This window comes from Onychomys torridus, chromosome 5 (genome assembly GCF_903995425.1).
Source record: "Onychomys torridus chromosome 5, mOncTor1.1, whole genome shotgun sequence".
In the NCBI taxonomy this organism is placed as follows: domain Eukaryota; kingdom Metazoa; phylum Chordata; class Mammalia; order Rodentia; family Cricetidae; genus Onychomys; species Onychomys torridus.
Window position 1 is genome coordinate 81,166,691 of NC_050447.1, and position 21,877 is coordinate 81,188,567.

The following is a 21,877-nucleotide window of genomic DNA, read 5'->3' on the forward strand; positions in this document are numbered from 1 at the left end:
ATGGTCTTATAATAAAAACCTGGAGCCAGATGTGGGGGTGAAGGCTGAAAGACCAGCAGAAACAAACCACAGCCATTTCTCACACTACCAACTTCTCAGCCAAAAGGGGGAGATCTGTGTCTACCAATCCTCAGACTGAATGCCTCTGAGTCCTCAGCCAAAAGGGCCTGTCTCCGGCCACTTTATATTCCTTTTCCTGCTCAGCCATGTCACTTCCTGTCTCAACCTTCCTAGTGCTGGGATTAAAGGTTTGTGACTTCCAGGTACCAGGATTAAAGGTGTGTGATCCCAAGTGCTGTAATTGAAGGTGTGTGCCACCACTGCCTGACCTCTATGGCTAATTCTGTGGCTGGCTCTGTCCTCTGATCTTCAGGCAAGTTTTATTAGAGTGCAACAAAATATCACCGCAGTTAGGATACTACTCAAATAAACTACCATTATTTTAATGTTAATATTTATTTTTCTTTCTGAGATAAAATCGTATGTACTCCAGGCTACTCTTGAACCTACAATCCTCCTCCCTAACCTCCCAAGTGCTGGGATTATAGGATTGAGCCACACATTGAGCCAACCATTTCATCTGTTGCCACAAACCAATAAGGGGGGAATTAATTTAAATCTATTCCTATTCTTCTCTCTACCTCCTCCCTCCCTCTCTTCTATCTCTCTCCTCTTCCTCGCATTCAACTGTTTTCCCAAGGACTCCCTGGTCTGTTTGATGGCTTCTAGAATAAATCAAACCAGCACCTTGTTGCTATATCCCTTCTACTAGATGTCCATTGCAATTACAGCTCAAAGTCCTCTGCACTGACCACAAGGTCCTGCTTGACCTGGCTCCTGCTCATAGTGTCCTCCTCTGCCACTGCCTCCGTCTTTCTCTCTGCTCCAACCCTGATGACATCTTCCTAACCTTATGTCCTTGACTCAACACACTCCATTGATCTTTTCTTGGAATGCTTTTCCAGCTTCTGAATGGCGGCTGGTCCTTATCTTCTCGTTGCCAAAAAGAACTCCTTGACCATTTTTCCCTTCCAGAAGATCACTCTTCATCCTGCTGCTTGTTTTTATCTTCTGTTCCTCTCAATGGCTTCCCATCTTGCTCCTATCGATCTCTGATCTCTACCGACAACTCGCAGGGTGACACGCCATCTGGCCATCTTTTCCTCTGTAATCTCATCGCCTTTCTGATCTCTTCACCCCACCCAAGCCACACTATTAATAGTTTCCTCACTGTTTTTAAAGTACCTCAAGGGCTGTCTCCACTCACGGCTTTCAGAGATATCATCCCTTCTCTCTAAGATGGTTTCATGTTAAACTCTAACATCACTTGATCCTTCCTGTCATTTCGGTCTGGCTCAAGTGTTGGTCATAAGGTAGGTCTTTTTCCATGACCCCAATTAATACAGAACCCCTATCAGCACAACCATGACTCTCTATCCTTCATCTTTTATTTTATCAAACCCAGCATGTTAAATAAGTTTGTTGACTGTTTTCTGCCAAGTAGGGTGTGCAGCGATTGTTTGCAACACTGTTGTTCACATTGTTCTTAGACAAGCAATAAACAGTTTCCCCAGGGAGACTCAGGTGCTCCCTGGCCGTTCCATTGGGCCACTCCTCTGTCCACCCTCACAGGAGCGTCCCCTGCCGGGCTGGCCCAGGAAATCTTGCACAAAGGTTAGATAGAGGAAGTGCAGCAAGGGCTGAGCAAAGCCATAGAAGGCTGTTGCCAAATAACGGGCCTCTCTACCTCTTGTGGAGTTTAATGGATCAGGGTTGACCCACACGATGTGAAAATAAAAGAAAGGAGAGACCACCTTCCACAGAAACCCGCCCTTTTATTAGAACAGTGAAGGACGGCAGCCTTGGGGGAAGTGGAGCCCGTGCAGAAGAAGAAGCTCAGAGTGCGAGAGTTTCACAGAGCAGAAAGGGGAACTCCTGAGGCGGGTGGTTCCATCTTCACCTCTGTTCCCCCCCCCCGAAGTCTCAAAGCTATAAACACAACGGAGGTTGATGTGTTGACCTTGTCAGGAGCATCCCAGCTCCTAACTGCCCATCGGAGTTAAAGCCAGTGAGCTCTCCTGAAGGGAGTTTCTCAGCTGGCCTGAGACTTTTCGGTCATTAAGCCCTCAGACTAGCATTAATTTTAGTCCTTATCTTACAGAGTACACAAAGACCCACAAGGATGTGAGAAGGAGCGGCTTTCCCTAACCTTAGGGCCGGAAGTGTTTTTTCTTCAAGGTGGGGCACAGGGGATGGGGAAAACAGTCCAGACTTGCTAAACTTGCGGAGTTCCAGAGGCGGGGCTTTGAGTCCGTCTCCTCTCTAGGGCTCTGCAAGCACGTCGGTGCAAAGCCTCGAGTCTGCGCAGGGAGGGCAGGACGCACAGCACTTCCTCCCCGAGCCCGCTTCCTCGCCTCCAGGCGGGCCCAGCCCAGAGGCGACGACGAGCGCGCATCTGCGCTCAGCTCAGCCCAGTGCACTTCGGAGCAGCCCAGCGCATCTCGGCGTCCCCCGGTGCATCTCAGCGCAGCACCCTCTTCAGCCGTCAAGGTAAGCAGCACCCCAGCCCCGCGCGCCGCAGCTCCGCGCATTCGGGCGGCCACGCCGCGTCTCAGGTGGGAGGGGACCCGCGCGACACCGGTCCACTCACCGGCCACGTGAACCCGTGTTCCTGGCGCAGCCTGGAGGCTCCAGGTCCGGAGTGCACCCCTTGCACTTGACCTGTGCCAGGCCTGGGGTTCCCTCCTCTCTTCCCCTCGCGTTCTGTTTCGTCCGATTTAACGTATTTCCTGCTTAGGAAATGCTACCTGTCTCAGGCCTGGGACCTCTGAGCTGAGCTGGTAGTCTGAGACAAGACATCCCGGAAGCATTTTAGGGCACCGTGAAGTCTGAGACTTTTCAGAGTTGGTAGATACATACCTAGAAGTGTCGTCTTCGTTTGAAACCTTAAGAAACTGTGATTCTGCTTTTTTTGAAGATAATCATTCTCTCTCAAATAGTCTCCTTTTCCTTGTAAAATGTGGCGAGGATGAGTTTGAATACCAGACACAGGTTTCCTGATTTAGTTTGGAGTCAAGAAGCAGAAGATATTTTAAATCATGAAGGACAAAATGCCCATGTATCCCCGAGAACCCCGGTACAGGCGCCCTTACCACGTGTACCTCTTCTTTTTCCATCGGGAATGTATTTCACACGTTGGTTAAGAGTGACGCGTGCTTTCCTAGAGCCATTCAGCATCTCCCAGTTCATAGAGGTTTTTGAGATCGAGATGCCAGTGAAAGGGGAAAGGAATGCAGTGAAGAAACGGTGGGTGGATCCTCCATGAAAGAGCTGTGTGGTGTGAACAAAAACAAGGACTTGCTACTAGGCTCTAAAATCTGGGACTCCAAACTGAAACTTCAGAAAGGAAACCTTGGCCTTCAGACTACATCAGGAGTTTTTCCTTGTGAGCCTCACTAACACACAGGCACATGGGCTTTAAGAGGCATGCTGGCTAGCAAGACAGCAGGAGATAGGAAAAGAGTCCTCTGTCATGTGCCTCTAGGTGCTGATTCCTGTCTGCTCTAAGAGCTGCCAAAATGTAACATCATCTTCAAACTGTTAGCACTTAATTTGTACATTCTTACAAATACTTGTGACTTGATCTGATACTTGGTACGTTCAGATCGCTGCTGCACATCTGATACTAACTTGACAGGGATGGACTTAATTACATTGTCAAGCCACACTGGGACTCAAGTAGTAGATGAGGTTACACCATATAAGAATGGGAAAGTAACAGTGCTGTGAGGGCTGGGGGTGCCGCTCAGCTGCCGAGCCCACAAAGACACCCTGTGTTCAGTACCAGAGGGAACAGGAGGGGTGCTAACAGACTGTACGAGCTGAAATATAAACATTTGGAGTGGTTTTTGCTTCTGAGAAATACCACCAAAAAGCAAAGCAATTTCTGGTCTCCATGTAAGTTGCCAACATTCCATTCTATTACATTTCAAAAGTCCAGAGTTACTATTTTTCGAGAAAAGTAACTTGAAAATGTGTAGTTAATTACACATAATACTCACTAGGCTCTGTTTCGTCCACTATATTTTCTTTGAATTTTTGTATTCTGAGAATGTATACCAGTTCTCCACTATAGTTTCACCTTATGTCACATATAGATAAAAAGTTCTAGATATTTCAATATTATATACTCAGCAATTTATAGTTTGTTGCCATGAATGTTTGTGTTGTGCTACTTTGATTTCTCAAACAGCATTGTTGTTTTCCTTTTTTTCTACTTATTTTTAGTCATCTTTTATTTCATTTTATCTATTTTGATAAATAATCTTTTTAATGAATCTACGGTTTTGTTTTTTTTTAGGATAAATTCAGTTTGTGTTCTATAGTCTATCAGACAGAACCTTATGAGTGATCTTAGGCACTTTCAAAGTAAAATAATTTAAAATAAAATAGGACAAACATGGAACATTTTTGTTTCATTATACACATAACTGGAAGGCCATTTTATGCAACGTTTTGGATAATTTTGTGTGAGAGAAAAATTGTATATTGCAGCTAAGTGCCTGGGTGCCTTTTCTCCCCCTTCAGATGCTGAATAAATCTGTATGGTACGTCTGTGTTTGGACTGTGACATGTCACATGAGGTTAGATTGAGTCTCAAGATGGAACAATTTTTATTATTAGCGTGATTGATATTTTCAGTATGAAAATGGCTGGAGAGATGGCTCAGAGGTTAAGAGCACTGACTACTCTTCCAGAGGTCCTGAGTTCAGTTCCCAGCAACCACATGGTGGCTCACAACCATCTGTAATAAGATCCAGTATTGTCATCTGAAATAACAAGTCTCTTAAAGTTCAAGCATCATAGGAATTCAAGTATAAAATAAATACAAACTTTAAGATTTAAAGTTATTTGGTGGGGACATTGGTTGTTGGGTAATGTTTATATGCTAAAGCACAGTTATAATTATCAGGGAGACCTGGCTTTCAGTCTGGAAAAATAGTACATTTCTCTAGGGAAGAGAGAAGAGCAGTGCTAAGATACAGCCCCACCTCCACCAGTGCAGGAGCCTGTCTTCATGGTGCAGGGCAGGGGCCAAGGACAGTGAGGGCTTAGAGACCAGAACTGCCAGAATGCTACCACTGCACCCTCACTTCCCAGAGATTCTGTCACCATATAAGGTTCAAAGCATGCTTGCTAAATCAGTTCCACTTCTCAGGGGTACCAGCGAAGTGTCTCAAGCCCCAAGACCCTGTTTGCTCATTGATCCTAATTCTAAGGCAAGAGGGGAGATAAAACACCACGCCAGGGCGTCATACTTCTCAGTACAGACACTGTAGCTTCAGTTCAGGACTCTGTTTCCACACCTTTCCTGAGTGCTGACTATGAAACACAGTCACCAAGGACTGTATTAGGAGACCTATTTCCTTCCTTCTCTTTCAAATTGGGTTCCATTTTGATCATTGTGTTGCAATAGTACATAATACTTACTGTTTCATTAACTGTTATTTTTTGTTTTGTTTGTTTGTTTGTTTGTTTTATCCTTTTTTTTAAATCTAAGTTCTTGAAACCAGAAGTTTCATATTTTGGATATTAGGGGGTTGGAGATAGAATGTTTGCAGATACATGAGATATCATGAGGATCAATTCTGAGCATGAAATTCATTTGTTTCACACACACTTTATATACATAGTTGGATGGTACTTTACGCAATGCTATAAATAATCTTGCACATGAAAGAGTTTATGTGTTTCAGCTAACAGGGATAATGAGTATCCCCCCACACACACCACCTTGGAAAGGCTATATAAACTCTGTGTTCTATGCATATATTTTTTAATCTCTTTTTTCTTGTTTTTTTATTTATGTTCATTGATGTGTTGCCTGCATGTATATCTATATGAGGGTGTTGGGTACCCTGGAACTTGAATTACAGACACTTGTGAGCTGCCTGCCATGTGGGTGCTGGGAATTAAACCCAGGTCTTCTGGAAGAACAGCCAGTGCTCTTAACCACTGAGCCATCTCTCCAGCCCCCTATGATTATATTTTGACTCTGAACTCTTATGTGTAATCAGTGATTTCATGTTAGTGTTCCAAAATGTTTCAGATTGTGGAAGATCTGGGATTTGAGGTTTTCAGAGTTAGGGATGCTGACCATATATGGTGTACCAGACGCCGAGATGGCTGAATTACGGTGTGGTTTGTTAATCTTCACATCTAGACTCATACTACAGCAATACCTCTTTGTCACTGACAAAATGAAAGTGCACATAGAGAGTACCACACAGAGCTAACTAACACTGACCTGCAGAAGTGTGATAGCAGCACCCTGTATCAAGCACCAGGGCTCAGATGAGGGGAAAGGTGGGTCCTCGGTGACCTTGTAGCCTACAAGTGGGGAGAAAACCAGACCGTGATAATTCTGCATGTGTCTAGTGTTGTCTTCTATGTGACCACATAGCAGGTCCCTACAGCAGACCAGAATGAGGCAGGGGGATGAATGAAAGACAGCCAAACAGGACAAAGAAAACATTGACAAAGTTGTTTTATTATAGATGGAGGACAAGAGAGATATCATCTTCAGCTTTACAGTTATTACCTTTATCTTTTGAAAAGTAATCTCCTTCGGCCTAATCAAGTTTTCATTCTTATCTTTATTATATCCAAATTCCTTGATCAAATCAACAAAGTAGTAAATCTAATCTTTTCTCTAACTCTATCGGAAGTCTTTCTGTTTCGGTCTTATAGACTCATCAGAGATATGCCTGTGCGCTGGGAAGGAGATAGGAGCTTAATTACAGGGGAATTGTGTTCCCACACAGTGGCTGGAAGATTATGTCCAGGTCACTACATCCTGTTAGACTAGAGAGAAATAAAAGATGACACCAGAACAAGGGAGCTGTGTTGGGCATTTTCCTTTCATTTTTATTATGAAAATGTTCGTGTATACAAAAGACTACTATATTCATATATGCATATATGTACATGCCGTTACTCTCCTCAACACCTTAATACTTGGGGTATCATGTCTCTAAAGATAAGGCCTGAATATGCCACCTCACCTACAGCTACCTAGGCCTCTCTGTCTCACATCAGACCCTGTCAATTTCCCCGACCGTATGCCCTAGTTAGGGTCACTATTGCTGTCATGAAACACCATGATTAAAGCAGCCTGGGGGAGGAATGGGCTTATTTGGCTTTCACTTCCATATCACAGTTCATTATCAAAGGAAGTCAGGACAGGAACTCAAGCAGGACAGGAAACTGGAGGCAGGCGATGATGCAGAGGCCATAGCGGAGTGCTGCTTACTGGCTTGTCCCTCATCCCTTGCTCAATCTGCTGTATTATAATAGAACCCAGAACCACCAGTCCAAGGGTGGCCCCACCCACAATGCCCAGGGCCCTCCCCCATCAATTACTAATGACAAAAAATGCCTTTCAGGCTTTCCTACAGCCTGATCGTATGGAGGCATTTTCTCAACAGAGGTTCCCTCCTCCCAAATGACTATAGCCTGTGTCAAGTTGACACAAAACTAATGTCAATCAGGGCCAGGCTCTGCCAGTGAGCAAGCAATACCTACAATCCTGTGGCATATCTTTCTAAACACCTAGATCCTGTTACAAGGGCATGGCCACCCAGTCTACACGTCCTGACCATTGCTGCCCTCATAGTCCCAGAAGCTAGCAAACTTTCTTCACATGATCTAGTAACTATGTATGTGTGTCATTTGAGCACAGATCTCAGTCACCAAGCTTTCCTTGCTCCATCACCCTCCCAGGTCCAAATCTTACATAACTAGCTTCTTGACTCTATCCTTTGAACCCTGCCCTACCCTACCCTCTGCCACTGGCATTGCTCAGTTTGAGAGCCTCACAACAACAACAACAAAAACTTCCATGAATAGCCAGTCCCTTTGAACTCATGCAAGGAAGACCCATGATCCACCTGCCCCCCAAGACTCTCCCCTAAAACCCCTTTGCTCCTTTCTTCACTATCAAACAGTGTCCTTACATTCCTTAAGACAGAACTTTGAAAGCATAATAACAAGTCCTTACATCTTCTAGATCCCAGTGCCCTCTCTTAGTGTAGAGATAGGAGATACAGTCAGTACCTCTGATCCTGTCCATCATTCCTGACAGTGGGTGTGAGATATAAGTAAGCTCCAAGGATGTGGATATAAGATTGCCATCAGCTGTGGTAAGAAGTTAGAGGTGACCAAAGTTCAGTTTGGGGGATGAGCGAGTGTGAAATATCAAGTAGTAACCATGATACACCTGCTTGTCCTGTACAAGGCTAAGTGAGCATGAAAAATACTGCTTATTATTCCCATTTTACAAATTAAGAGTTAAAGAGCCTCAGAGATTTATACAAGATTTCACCATTTAAGAAACGGGACATAAGACAAGACCTTTGGGGATTCCGAAGACTTAAACCATCCTAATCTAGCTAATTTAAGAACACAATCAGCACTGTTCCACTTCTGGGGTAGTCACACGACAACTTAAATTGTCTTTAACAAGTGTGAAGGGAAGGAATTAACACAGAGGAGCATACAAATGTTGTTAGTCAGTGACACAGACACTGTGCCATGTAGGACTTGTACAACTGCAGCATAGAAATATGGTCCCCAAGGAGGCAGGATGAGGCCTAGCCCCAACACAGAGCTTTTTGTGCCCAGAGGTGAAAGAGTTTCTGTTTCCAAAATCTAAAGCCAGATTTGGAATAAAAGGATGCATTCTCACTATGCAATTCAATTTCAAATCGAGGATCCTCTAGAAGCTACTAAAAATATCAGGGATTAAGGTAAGATGTTTAAAACGCTGACAGAAAGTAGTTTTGCTAGTGGAGCTTGAGATTTAAAAAAAAAAAAAAATTTCACTTAGCTTGGCAACAGGAATCGAGGTGTGTAATTGGGAAGTGATAGGACTGGTGGAATGCCGATAAAAAGTCATTGACCACATTGATGTAGACCAGGGTTCTCAGCCTTTGGGTAGCCACCCCTCAAGGGTCAAATGACCTTTTCACAGGAGAGGCTCTGTTCTCCACAGAAAAATGGAGTCTTTGATTCTTAGACTGTCATCTCAAAAGATCAGTTGTTAGATGGGACAGGATGAAAGAGATCCCACAAAATATTTTTCTAGTTATCTTACATACTTTCTCACCCACTTTTCTAGCTGGGTTTATCTACAGCTACTGTATTTGTGCTATTAACAGACTCCTTATCTCTGCTGCTGACATCCATAGCTGGCAGTTAAGTCAAGGAACCAGCTAAGCTTGGGGTGCAGTGTTGTTTTCATCTTAGGATGATGACTTCTTTGGGGCAGGACTGGACCCCCTTTATCCCCAGAGCCTCTCTTCTATTGCTCTCCTTCTGATTCCGTTCCATAAATGATAGGAGTCGGCAAGCCAAGATTCGTTCTTCATGTGTTTAGAATTCCGTGGCTTATATTTCCCTTGTAAACAGCAAGCAGAATGAAATCGAGTGAGCTGTGTTAGTAAAGAAAGCGCAATACAGTGACAACTGGACAGAGAGGTGGAAATCTCAAGAGATCGCATCCTCAAAGTCAATTGACGGAGTTGGAGCTGGTACCTAACATATGTGTTAGTTAAATGAAATTTTTCTCAATGCAGTATACTTGGAACTTTGATTTTCTCTGTTTCAACTTTTTTTTTCTGGTTTTTCAAGACAGGGTTTCCTCTGTGTAGTCCTGGCTGTCTTGAAACTCATTTTGTAGACCAGGCTGGTCTCAAACTCACAGAGATCCCCCTACCTCTGTCTCCTGAGTGCTGGTATTAAAGGTCCTGCGCCACCACCTCCCAGCTTTATGTCAACTATTATTATCTATTGAGGGTCAACCAGGTACCAGTGGATATAAAATATGGTCCCTCATGCCCAAAAGATTCCAGCCCAGTGGGAAGATACGGCCTACAAATAAATACACGATAATGTATAATGTACACTGATCGGTGGTGTAAACTCATGCAGTAAGATCAGGCAGTGTATGCTGGTGGCCTAGGTGTGTTCTGAAGGATAAAGGTATGTCCTGGTGGCCCAGTGGAAGGAGGCTGCCTCCAACACCAGACGCATGGAACAGTGTGGCAGAGCTGAAGCATAGAATGCAGTGGGAGAGGAAACAGAGCCGCTGTGAGTAATATTCAGACTGTATTCATGTGATGCAGTCCTCAGGTCCAACTGTGTTTGAGTCAAAGGCTGAGATAATCCTGAACATTCCAGGTCAGAATTAACCAGAAGATACAATACACACTACATGTGGAACTTTGAATTTCCTAGAAGCCTCATAAAGAATATTAACAAATATAATTTTTATTACTTCTAACCACATATTTTATGAACAATCCAAAATATTATCTAATAGATGTTAATTATTTAAAAGTATATAGCAAATTTAAGCAAGAGTCAATTATTAATGCATGATTTCTTTTTCAAATGTTTCCCCAGACCCATTGGGGCTTTGTGTCCAGCACATCTCAGCTCAGCCACAGCTCAAGTGCCAAGTAGCTGTGCGGGGCTGGTGTCTGTGGAACTGGACAGGGCAGCTGGAGATAAATGCAGGTGAATGGAGGGTACTAGTTAATTCTGAAGTCAGCTAAATGAAAGAGAAGGGAAGAATGTTGGCTATGGTTTTATCCCTAGCACCTGACTTGAATTCATATTTAAATCCCAAGTGGTTTTGTTGTTGTTTATTGTTTTGTTTTATTTGTTTGTTTGTTTTTCAAGACAGGATTTCTCATTGTAGCCCTGGCTGTCCTAGAACCAATTCTGTAGACCAAGCTGGGCTCAAACTTTGCCTGCCTCTGCCTTCAAGTGCTAGGATTAAAGGCGCGAGCACTCAGGCGGGGGCACACACACACACACACACACACACACACACACACACACACACACACACACCTTACTCATGCCCAGCTTTAAATCCCAAGTGTTTTATTAGCTCTCAAATTTATTTTCTTTTTATATTTCCTCTCCACCCTTTTCCTCCACACCTTGTATTTTGTGTGTTCTGCCTAAAAATGACAAGGACAAAAAAAAAAAATAACTAGAAATTAACAGCAGAGCCTGTTACCCTAAAACCCACATCCGGCCAAATGTGATCTGTTGCCCTGGGCAACCTTGGTTATCAACTTTTGTTTTGTTTTCATTTTAGTTCAAGTTCTAGTTCACAAGCATAACACATGGTCAGCAGCAGCGATTTACTTGCTGTGGCCCTCCACCCTAAAAATGCATCTCTCTCTTAGGAGAGGACACAGTCAGATTTGGGGTACAGAGCTGGAGACACCTGGAGTACATAGCTTGAAAAACCTTAGAGAGTAGACAGTGTGTTCCTCTCCTATTCAGAAAATGGAGTCTCTGTCCTAGAAACTGTGTGTACAAATGTTTGGTCCCAACAGAAAGTGTGGTTATATGAAATCCAGCTATATTGTTGTGGACTTAGGAGTGTGTGTGTTGGGGGGTGACTATAACCTGTTTCTACTGGCTACTTTGAAAGGAGAACATAATAATAAAAAATAAAAAGTCCTTGGCATTAGACTGTTAGCATTTGAATCGGAAGTGTCCCGCCAGGCAGGCTTCTGTTTTGAATGCTTAGCCCCATGGTGCTCTCTTGGGACCTGTGGTGCCTTCAGGTAGAAGAGCCTCCCTGGAGGAAAGACTCACTGAACTGGGCCTTTAAGGCTGTGCCACACTGGTCCCACACTGCTTGTCAAATATCCTCATCCGAATTCACTCAGGTGCCTAGAAACCGGCAGCATCCTGTTGGTTGGAAATGGTGTGGGCAGAGTCAGGAGAAGAAACAGTAATCATAGTCAGATACCGACGGGGCTTAAACCTGTCTAGATGCAGACCAGACCTGAGCATTCAGAGCTCAGCGGAAGTACTTGGACTAGCATCTGACTTGTTTGAAGTCTTTGGAACAAAACAGAATGAGAATAAGGTCCCATGGAAGTGCCCTTGAAATAAATCAAGTGTTTTCCCCCATTTGTGTTCCTATTTGAAATAAACCTGTTATTCAGATTCCTGCCGGTCATGAATCATACCTGTCAGCTAAGAGTATACCACATTTCTGTTCTTCTACTTCACTCTCCCTGGGTGGCAGTGCCGCTGTGCAATGGCAGTGAAAACTAGTATGATCATCTTTCATTGTCCGTGGGAGACAGGTTTCAGGGTGCCACTGAACATCAAAATCCACTTCTGTTCAGGTCCCCTATATAAATAAAATGGTGTAGTATTTACACAGAACCCATACATGTTTCTGCGTGTATTTTGGAGCATCTTTAGGTTACTTAACAGCTCTACTGCAATATAAATGTTATAGAAATAGTTGTCACAGTGTATTACTTAGGGAGCAATAACACAAAGGAAATCTGTATTAGCTGGGTATAGTGGTGCACGAATGTAATCTCTGTATTCAGAAGCTGAGGCAGGAGGAAGGAAACTTAGAAATCAGCCTAAACTATGTAATGGCAAGACCCTATCTCAAACCAAAGAGAGGGAAATGTGGAGGGAGGAGAGAGAAGAAAAGATCTGTATATGTTAAATAGTTTCTTATTAGTTTTTCATTTTGGGCCGTTTCTTAACTTGTCTACTCTATATTATGATTACATCCCCTCATCACTGTCTCTTATCCACCACTCCTGCTGGCCTCCTTCTTCCCAGCTAGCTGGCCCTGCTTTCCTGTCTTACTTCTGTGTGTTCATGATGCAAAGGCATATCATATCCAGGAGACAAGTTATGGTGCTCTTCCCCATCTTCCAGGTTTTATAGTCTGTCAGCCACTCCCTCTTTCATGATGTCCCCTGGGCCTAAGAGTGAGTGACATAAATGTTCCCGTTAAGGCTGAATACTCTACAACCCTTATCCTTAGCACTTTGTTGGGTTATAAGTCTACATTTTGACCATTGCCCACTGCCAAACGAGACTTCTCTGATTAAGGCTAAGATTTGTGCTAGTCTATGGACATAAACATAAATATTTAGAAAGTTCTTTAACAACATATTTAGTTGTAGCTTCCCCACATGGCCTGTGACCTCTCTGGCCATCAGTTTTCACTGGGTTTGCAGTGCCAGACATGTGTTACCTCTCATGGCAGTGGGCCTTGGACTCAGTAAGTAAGCAGTTGGTTACCCCAAGAACTGTTATAACACTGGGCATATCTTGTCTATAAAGTCAGTATTGTAGCACTTGGGGCCCACTGCTGATTAAATTGTTGGTAATTCTCCTCTCTCAACATGTTACCTAGCACCTTCCAGCACCATGCATGGTTACTAACAGCAGGAAGTCTCCAGTTCAATTCCAGCTGATTTCACTGCAAACACTTTTTTTTTTTTAGCAAATATTTTCCCAAGCTTGGTGAAATCTTCAAATAGTGAACCAACCAATAAGGATGGTCACCCACAGATGTGAAGTTATTTCCTGAAACAGGGGTGTGTGAAGTGTGTTAATAAGTGTGACAAGACTATCATGAGGTAAAATGGATCATAGGGCAACCATTTCTAAAGAAAGAGATTTGTTAAGAAATGAGAGTGGGGTTTATTTTGAATGATCCTTCCCACATGCAATGTTAAAGTACTTTGGGAGGCACAAAGGAAAGAAACCAGGCTGGGAGCCGGTTGCTCCCCTTAAAACAATGCCTTGAAGCGTTGTTCTCCACCAACAAAGGGAACTCAATGGGTTTCTTAAAATAATGGGCCTGATATATCTCAGAGGCTTATTTGACTGTGTAACCATTTTCTCCCACTTCTGCTGCTTTGATACCCACAGCCAGATCCGAGGCTAAGTTCAGCTACTGCGTGAACCCTATTCTATTGTCCATTCTCTTGTTATATCTTTAAATCCCTTCCAAGACCTATGGAGTAAGCAAGTCATGAAAACGCTGTTGTTAGTCTTCCTGCCTTGATTTCTGGTCATGAAATGAAAGGCTTGAACTGGGTTCAACTCTACCTATTTTACCAGCTCTTACTCTTTGATGGTAGGTCCGTGAAGTCAGGGTTGTCCAGAAAGTGAAGAATTTGTGACACACACCAGGTCCTTCAGACATATTGATAGTGTGTCTCCATTGCAGAAATCTCAAAACGAAACAGAACAGCACAATGGGGCCAGTGAGGTGGCTCAGTGGGTAAAGGTACCTGCCTCTAAATCTGGCAGCCTGAATACTGGAACCCACATAGTAGAAGGACAGAACTGACTCTTACAACCTTTCCTCTGATCCGTACACATGCACACAAAGTAAATAAAAATGCAATTAAAAATAACCAGCATTTAAAAATGTTTCTTTGATTATATAAAATGTATTCTTGTAGAAAAAAATAAATGATGGATGCTTATCCCCTACTTTAAATAGACAAAATCCTGAGGCAGTGTCCAGGCTTGTACTGTTATCTAAACTAGTCACTGTTTCCATTGCCATATTGCACACAAGGAAACTAAACCAGCAGAGACGTTTGTCTACAGTCATCCAGCAGTGAGGTGAATCGACTGAGTACAAGGTAAATGGCGAATGCTTAGATGAAGACCAAGACTCTGCCTGGGCTCACAGAGTGGTATGGAAGATGGACATGCTATCTGTCATATTTGACCTGGACAGATGAATCTGGTCATAGAGGTCTGACAAGGCAACTGCTGATTTCCTGGTCTTACTGCTCGCAGTCCATGTTTTGGGAGGCAGTGTGAATGGTGACTGTGAACACGAACTGCAGAGCCAGAGCCTAGGGCATAGGCAAGCTCCACATTTCACTTGCAGCCACATTCAGATTAATTTATCCGAAAATCCAAAGGACTGGAATCATGTTACTACCTTCCAGGATGGTTTGGGAAATTAAGTGACATGCTGTAGGTTTTGAAGGGACTCTAGCCAGCCCAGGCCTGGCAAGCATGGCTCTGGCAGCCCTTGCCTTTACCCCATCCCCTCCACCTTGCTAAAATCCCATCAGATTACATTCCTGAAGCTAGCCCCCAAGGTCCATTCCCTTATGTGGCCACATCCTCCTCCCGAGGTTGACTACCAAGGTCCAGCTATGGAAGTATTGAAGTCCAGCAATCAAAAGCCCCCTTTGACTCACCTAATTAACATGCCCAATTAAAATTAAACACCTCATCCTAATGGGGTTTCCCCTTGTACCTTTATAAACTGTCATTTGCCTATGGCCATGTCTGGCTCCTCTCTGTGCAGAGGCAGTCCTGTGTCCCCTTGGGACAAATACCCCTGCTCCTTTTCCCTGTCCCCTTCCCCTTCTCCCTTGTCCTCTATCTGCCATCTCTGTCCCTTATCCCTGCCCTCTGTCCCTCTGGGGCAAATAAATCTCCATTGTCCTGAGAACTTGGCCTTAGAGGTCCTGAGCTGATCCTTTTCCTTTCAGGTTTGTCTGACCTTCAATAATGGTTCCATGTGTACGATTCCTACCATTACAGACCTGGGTGCTGGTATTAATTAATATAAACATGTTTTGAACACTAAGTGACATTGGTGGCACTGTGTCTGGTGTTAATGGAATATAGGTGTAAAATTTGTCCCTATGTCATAATAAAGAGCATATGGAAGAAGCTACAGAGATGGCTCATCCTTTAAGAGCACCCACTGCTCTTGCAGAGGACCTAGGTTCTGTTTACAGCACTCACAGAGTGTCTCACAACCACCGGTAACTCTTGTTGCAAGGATCCACTGTCCTTTTCTGGTCTCTACTGGCTCCTGCACACACACACACACTGTACATGGATCCACACAGGCTCACACATACACATATAAATAAAGACAAATCTTATTAAAAAAGGAAAAGAGAGAACATAATTCAGATAATAAGCAAACTGCTGCTCCAGGACTTTAGACAAGGTAGACCATTGGAATGTAGCCAAGGATCTTGACCTTGGCTTGTGCAAAATGTAGAACTTCAATGAGGGGCGGGGGAAAAGTGAGAAAAACACTGTAGAGGTGATGTGAATGGTGTGTTCACACATATGGTACCATTCAATAGAGCGTGGTTAATCTATCAGGGTCCACAAATGGGACTCAGTGGGTTAGTGAGAGAGAGAGAGAGAGAGAGAGAGAGAGAGAGAGAGAGAGAAAAGAATTAATGAAAATACAAATTAATCTAAAAGACAAATGGTGTATTAAGGGAAAAACAAATTACACTACTTTCACTTTCAACAGTATTAGATACCTAGAGGTAACTGTAATCTGGAAATATCAGATAGATAATTTCAAAAATAATTCATAAATTCTGAATTCCTCACAGTACTGAGTAACATGGTCAAAGCTCTCACTGTCCTGCAGGATGTCATCTTCTCTTTGTCCAGGGTATTGACACTACATAGACTACCCACCCATTAGTCACTTAGCTATTGTCTAGGTTTCAGATCAAAAGTTTTATATCAGAGTGCACGTGGTCAAGTGGCCTCCATTGGATAATGGCTCCTAAGTGCAAGAGTAATAATGCTTGCAGTTTTGTTATCGTATAGTTTATAATTGTTCTATTTTAGTATTATTTATCATTGTTGCTCTCCAGCTGTGCCTAACTTTATCAATTAAAATATCAGAAGTATGAAAAGGAATTAGCCACAATTTCAGGTATCCAGTTTGGATCTTAGAATGTACACACTTGGCAATGTGTTGGGGGTGGATTGTGGATGAGCTCATCCTAGGATTTCTGGGCATCTCTTCTAGCTGGCTGGGGAGTTGAGTTTGGCTTATGTGGGTTGGGACAGGGCTGCCCTATCAGACCTGTGTGCCTGGACTGTAAGCCCTGGTCCCTCCACTCCTTGCTCCGTCATCACCAGCAGGCTGCCTTGCTAAGATTGATGTGCGTTTGAAGGATCCAACGCTTGCCTCCTTCTGAGCGTCAGTGTTCAGATATCCTATTGACCCGGCCTTGGTGACTGGGCTACAGTATAGATTCCCATCATCCCAGAAAAAGGCCTCAAGGGACAGTTGTTCCTGGTGAATGCTGACCTTGGAGAACCAAACAAAGTCTCCACCATTTGATAGCACATGATGAAGCCACAAGAGAATAATTTCATTTGGGGCTGGAGTCTCTGTGCAGGGTTTCATTCATGCTGCTCAGGAGTCTGTGGAGACAATGAGTTCAGTGCTGCAGGATGGTTAAAAAAAAGTTTTACTGACAGTCAAATGAGAGAGGCGCAGAGAAAACCGGTCTATTGCTTAGCTAACTGAAGTGAAAAGGTAGGCCATGTACTTAAGTACTATGAGCATGTTATCCAAAAGAAATGCCTGTGTTGATTTTGTTAATTTAAGGCAGGAAAATTGCATATTGAGTTTTGTCAAACACATAAATACATAATTCTAGAATTTAATTGCTTTACTTTCTGTTATCTGCTGATTCTAGATTCAACTGTTTGGGAACTGGGGGGGGGGGGTATTACTAATGCTGCTGCTGCTGTTTTTGGTGCTAGGAGTTAAACTCAGGGCCTTGTGCACCTTGGGGATTCTGTGTGTGGGTGTGCATGTGTGCTCCTGTGTGTTCGTGTGTGTGTGTGTGTGTGTATTCATCCATGTGTGTTTAAGGTAAAGATTGGTGATTAGGGAAGGTTAAGCAGCGATTTCCTATGGATGGCCTCAGTGTAAACTGATTTTAGCCCTGTCTGGTTCTCTAAGGTTGAATCATAAATCTACCTGAAATTCCTTTGAATTGGTCCTGGATGATATTTCTGCCATAACCTATTGCTATGATTTCTATTGATCACAGATAATGGCTCATTAATACAAATACTTACATAAGTCATTCAATAAGTATTTTTATTGAATGTATATAGGGAATAGTAAACTATCACATTGGGGAAAGCGATGGAGCAGAATCAAAAGGCTCAGCCTGGATTGCATAGTGATTCCCAGGCCAGCCTGGGCTATACATAGACCTTGTCTTAAAAAAAAAAAAAAATTCCACCTCTGCTTTCAGTAGCACCCATTAAAAAATTAAGATTTACATTTTATATTAAAAACTAACATAAAATTGGTCGTTTGACTAAGCAAAGGAGCTAAGATTACCAAAAACTATATATGTATATATATAATTTTTTGTGCTACAGTGTCTTCAAGAAAGCAGAAAGCCCATGTAGAGAATGGAAGAAAACACAGGTCATATCTCTAAGAAGGACTGCTGGCCAGAATATTTAAAATATTCTTCTAATACAAAATAAAAAGATAATCTACTTTAAAACTGGACAAAGGGTGTTAATTGATATTTCTCCAAAGAAAATATAGGGAGACCAATTTAAGTATATGCCAATGTGTTCAGCATTATAAGAGAAATGCAGATCAAAAGCAATGGAAGACCTCACATGCATGAGGATACCAGTCATCAAAAGACAGAAGACAACAGCAGATGTTGATGAGGCTGTGGAGAAACAGGAACCCAACTAAATATCCATTAACTGATGAAAAAGAAGTGTGGTTCTTATATATATTATAGTTTGAGTGAACTTATAATACGTTATGCTGAGTTCAAGAAGCCAGACAAGAAAGAGCAAACACCATATGACTCTATTTGTAAAAAAATGTCCAGAACACACAAATTTAAAGAGAAAGTATCTGGGTGGCTGCTTAGGATTGGAGGGAGCTGGGGTGAGTGGAGACAGAGTCTCTTCCAAAGGAGAAGAAAGTGTCCCAAAATTAGATTGTGGTGGTCATTGCACAACCTGCATCTGTGCAAGAGCCATTGAATTGTGCACTCTTCTGAGATGGATTTTCTGTTTCCATCTGCATTCTGAGAAGATGCAAAGCATCAGAAGCCAACTATGCTCTGGATTCAGTCCATTAAAAGTGCTGGGGATGATTATTTATGATGTTATTAATGGTAGGTTTTATGGAGAAAGCAGGATGTTTGAGAGATAACATCCAAGAGGCTGATAAAGATTAGACAACAGAAACATTTTAAAGCCATATTGCAAAGTTTCAGAGTAAATCCCTCAGTCTGTAAAGTTTAAAAAAAAAAAAAAAAAAAAGCTATGCTAAGCTAAACCGTGTTGAGGAAGAACACTGTAAACACCGTAGTGGTCTCCCAGAAGCTGGTTAAGAGGGAGAGTCTGTAGGTAGGGAGGCTAATGGTAACTGTGAAGGGTGAAGAGGATCTGAACAGGAAGGGAGGGAGTGGGACAAGCAAGATAAAGGGAAGAAGGCTAGATTGACCAGACAAGTCAGCTATCTCAAGAATAGGTAAAAATTCTTATAAAAGATGCTTAGGTCTGTCAAGGTAAATAAAGATAACTGGTCTGGTTTATGTATTTTATTTTAAGGGCTGAAGAGGTAGTCTGGGGAGAAGGGTGCTCATATGTAAGTGGCTCTGGCCTGTAGCTCAGTTGATGGCTCTCCACTTGATGTGAGTAGATAGATACACACAGTTGTGGAGTCAGCCTGTTAGAATGTCTCTCAGAACCTTTTCTCCCCCTTTGTCACATCGACTTCCTACATCCCTGTATGACCTTCTGTCTCATATCCTCTTTCTGGCTTTCTCTTCAGCTCCCAAGATAGCCTCAGACTTGTATCTCACTAGACCACAAACCAGGGGAATTCTGTGTGGGCTAGTGAAGAGACAGGTGGGTAGCCATATTGCATCTGAACACCCGCTGGGATGCTCAACTGGGAATGCCAGTATGCCATAGGAAAGTCTAATTGCAGGGCATAAAAGTGTGCCAAGATGGCCCTGAGGTCATGAGAGTGGGGGAGCTGTCCCTGCCCCTCATCAGCTTCAGCACTTGGGAGAGTGGCCCCTACATCTCACCTGGGCAACACAGTAGAGCTGGCCCTGATGGTGTAGGTATGGGAGAGCTGGTCCTGAGGGCATGAAAGCAAGAGAACTGGCCCTGCCCCTTGCTCATCACTACAAGAGATGAACTAGCCAGGGCAATGCCAGAGAGCTCACCCTGCTGGTGAGGACAGGGGAGAGATGGTGGGTTGACCAACCTACAACTACTCAGACCCAGAACCAGGGTTATGAGTTGGCCCACCTCATCTATGATCTGCTGGAGCATGTGACATGAGCGTGTTCTACAGACCCAAAAGCTACAGGGTCTCCACAACATAGGGCAACAACAGGATAACCAAGAGGAGTCCCAGTGAGGGCTCAGCATTGATAGTGTTGCAGAAACCAGAGTCCTCAAACCAGACCCGTGACTCTTCGCAATGAACACTTGCAAGTAAAGACGTACAGATAAAAGGTGTACTACCTGACTCACTGTGTCACACAGCAGCTTCCATGAAGAGATTGATTTTTCCTTTTTTTCTTATTTTTTATCTTAAATTTCATTTTTTTTTTCACTTTGGGGGAGGGTTGCATGGGCAGAGGGCAGCTATGAAGGGAGGGGGAAATGAATGGGATCAAGACACATGATCTGAAAGACACAAAGAATCAATAAAAAGGAAGCTTTAAAAAGTGCAGCAAGAGAAGGAACCTTAGATGAGTAAGATTTTGCAGTCTCACCCTGCAACAATACCAGAGAACTCACCATAAAACAAAGGCCAGGGAGGGCTTACCTCAAAGATACTTGTAATCACACTTAAAATAACTATATTTTGAAGGGGCAAACTTGTTGGCACACTTATTTCAGAATGTAGTTTAAGCTGCATCATTATTAATGTTGGTGAAATACTAGTGTTTTTACTAAAACCTCATCATGTCAGCCCCCACAGCAACAGGAAAGACAAACAGAACCAAAAGTTCAAATGTGCAATTCAATTTTAATTAATTCAATTTTAATAGCCCTGTGTGTGAGTGTGTGTGTGAGAGAGTGTATGCGGGTGTGTCTATTTTCTGGATTGAAATTGTCCTAACACTATACTTAAAAGAGTTCACACACAGAAAAAAGAAAATGCTGGTAAGGAAGTAGGGGAAAGAGAAGTCTTATTCACTCCTATTAGGCATATAGTCTTGTGCAGTCAGTATGGAAATAGGTATGACAGTTTCCCCACAACAAAAACTGAAACTCAAACAAGCATGTGACCCAGCATGATCACCCTGGAATAAACTCAAGACTGTGAACACACTGCAGAGATACTTACATGTTCACAACCATAGCTGCATTGTTCAAAGTAGCCAGGAAATAGAACAAACCTAGATGTCCATCAGCAGCAGATGAATGCATGAGAAAAAAGTATTGACACATGATGCCATGATGAAACCAATAAATTTGTAGGCTGAGCTAGAGTGTTCATTAAAGATTTAAAAACACTTTAGCATTACTTCTTTCTTGCTTTGCTTTGCTTTTATTTTATTTTATTTTATTTTTTATTTATTTATTTTTTGTTTGTTTGTTTTTTGAGACAGGGTTTCTCTGTGTAGTTTTGGTGCCTGTCCTGGAACTCGCTCTGTCAACCAGGCTGGCCTCGAACTCACAAACTCACAGAGATCCGCCTGGCTCTGCTTCCCAAGTGCTAGGATTAAAGGCATATGCCACCACTGCCCACTTAATTCTTTCTGTTATTTCAAGTCTTCTGCGTTATATATTTTCATACTTTCCTTTATCTAGAATTAATGATTTTCTTATTGTTTATTTCTGTTTTTCACAGCCTGGTTGCTTCTATAAATTTGGTCTTTTCATCATATCCATGTCTAACATCCATTACTGTCTCAATCGTAACACTTCAAAGTATTTATATTTGCCTCATATCAGTAGCCTTACTAATTCAACTCTTTCTTTGGACTCTCCTAGCCAGACAGTCGTTTTACATACATGTGCTTCTAAGCCAGTCTTTCCGTGGAGCCCCTAGGTCAAATTAGCTTATGTCAAACTTGACACTCATCCTTCTTACTTCTTTCCATATAATCTAAGGCAGCTTTTCCCCTACAGCCACAAGCTCAGGTAGTCTCCACAAAGACCATCTGGCCTGCAAAATCTAAAATGCTTAGTGTCT

At 42.8% G+C, this 21,877-nt stretch overlaps 1 protein-coding gene across 1 annotated transcript in view; it reads left to right on the plus strand.

Moving 5' to 3' along the window:
• Positions 1-2,011: 2,011 nt before the first annotated feature.
• The window catches only part of LOC118584040 (amyloid beta precursor protein binding family B member 1 interacting protein), a 99,264-nt gene continuing 79,398 nt past the window's right edge, over positions 2,012-21,877 (plus strand). Inside the window, exon 1 of the mRNA XM_036187968.1 lies at positions 2,012-2,550. The gene's annotated coding sequence lies outside the window, so the exon portion shown is untranslated. The remainder of the gene's footprint in view (positions 2,551-21,877) is intronic.